General features: G+C 35.7%; 1 long non-coding RNA gene across 1 annotated transcript; it reads right to left on the reverse strand.

Moving 5' to 3' along the window:
• On the reverse strand, positions 1–1,503 carry LOC122065877. Its single transcript, XR_006136138.1, has 2 exons — positions 1,218–1,503; positions 1–1,097 (listed from the first exon to the last, which is right to left on the reverse strand). It is a non-coding gene; the product is annotated as an uncharacterized LOC122065877 (long non-coding RNA).
• Between the last annotated feature and the right edge of the window lie 460 nt (positions 1,504–1,963).

Genomic DNA, 1,963 nt, shown 5'->3' on the forward strand with positions numbered 1-1,963 from the left:
TTTTATCTGATTTAATTTTCTCTGCATCATCCTAAATCATGTGTTCCCTTGCTATAGTCATAGACATATAATATTTTTTCCAGGTAGGCTCTCACATTTTTCTTTTTTCTTTCTACTCCTATTGTGACCGTAAGACAGTTGCCAATTCTGCTTATACTCCACCATTCTTGAAAAAAGTCAACTTACAGTGCTTAGTTCTCAAGTCACAAATTAAACTTATCTTAACAAGTCCTAAATAAACAAAGCATGTTTATACTGGACCAGAATATATAATCATTTTAAGGCACTCGAATGAGGTCCATCTCTAAGAAATCTCCGAAATCCTGTGGATAGAATGCACTTGAATGAGGTCCCCTAATAAGGACTCTTTGAGATCCTGTAAATAGAAACAGTTCAATAAACAGGCTCCTACAGGAACCGGTTCACTAGGAAGCCCCTCATGTAGAAGTTCCGTCCCTTAATCGGTTCCAAATAAGCACCCATACCCATCTTGTGTTGGCATGACTACCCTCTTTTTACGCTGATCCATTGCTAAGAAAACTAAACCTTCACTCAACAAAATCAAAAATTTCAAACATTCTAATACCAGCTCACAATGTACATGGAAACTGTACCTATGTCTCCTTCCTAGCCTTGAATAACCCCATTTGGATTTCAATCTAACTTCCCCTGAAACTCCACTACGACATACCAATTATCAATTCTAAGACAACTCATGATAACAGTACCACATCACACTCCAATCTTTTGCTATTTCCACATCACAGAAAGTGCATCTTCGCTTATGAGGGAAAACATTCTGAACCAAATTAATACCCCAAATGAGTTAACAAGGTTATGATATGAACAAATTAAAGAGAAATTATAATTACTAAAAGTGTAAAACCACAAAACCTCCTTAAATCATCAAGCTTTCTTTTAAATCACAAACCCACAAATCAATCATTCTTTCCTCAAACCACAACGAAGAAGCAAAAGTTTTAATTGCAACCACTCATTTGTCGTCGAAATAGGGGAGAATTCAAGAAAACTGAAAGATCAAAATTTGACTTACCCGTTCCAATCTCTCAATTGATGCTGGGCTCTATTGCTTGAATCTGCAATAAATCAGAAAAAAAAATTGAGAAAAACTGAAACCCAAAACACAGATTAGATCAAAACTAACAGAAAAAATATAAATATACAAAAACTCGAATAGAGAAGAGGAGAGGATTTACCAGAAAATCTTCCTAAGCAAAGACGTGTGGAGAACACAGATTTCAGCCTCTTTTATAATTCCGTTCGATAAATAAGGGAATTGGGTAATAAATGAGGAATGAGCTTATCTCAATCTTTGGATCTGTATGAGATGATGAATAAGAGAGATCTTGGTCGCCGTTGAACGGGAGACGAATTGTGAGATTTCCCTATTTAGAATCAATTACATATCGTATATAGCCGTATAAGGTATAATACGAAAGAAATACAAACACAGCTGTGTAGCGGTGTCTGTGTCTGTGTGTGTCTGACTTTGGACTTTACAAAGAAGAAAAAGAATAATGTCCATTTCTTTTGCGGTATTGGTGGTGGTGGCCTGGTGGTGGTTGAAACACGGTGTTTGGTACAACGAATCATGTGGACTTTGGAGATTCACGTGGCTTTTATGTCACATGCTGAGGGTATTATTGTCATTTTATTTCAAGTTTTATGTGGTCAAATCATGCAATAAAAAAAAAAAATCTGCACTGTTTTGTTGTTTTGTTATTAGGAGAAAAGAACCCAGTCAAAAAGCTGAAAAATAAAAATAATAAAATTTGTACATCATCACACATAGTTGGGTGTGAAAAGACTCACTTGTTGAGAGTTCCGTGAATAATTTCATGCTCAATTGTGTCCGGGTGTGAAAGGTTAGACTAATAGGTTCTTTTTGCTCATTTTATTATTGGGAAAAGAAGTGTGAAAATCATCTGCAATGCAATCGTCG

Source organism: Macadamia integrifolia, unplaced genomic scaffold, assembly GCF_013358625.1.
Source record: "Macadamia integrifolia cultivar HAES 741 unplaced genomic scaffold, SCU_Mint_v3 scaffold2135, whole genome shotgun sequence".
Classification (NCBI taxonomy): Eukaryota; Viridiplantae; Streptophyta; class Magnoliopsida; order Proteales; family Proteaceae; genus Macadamia; species Macadamia integrifolia.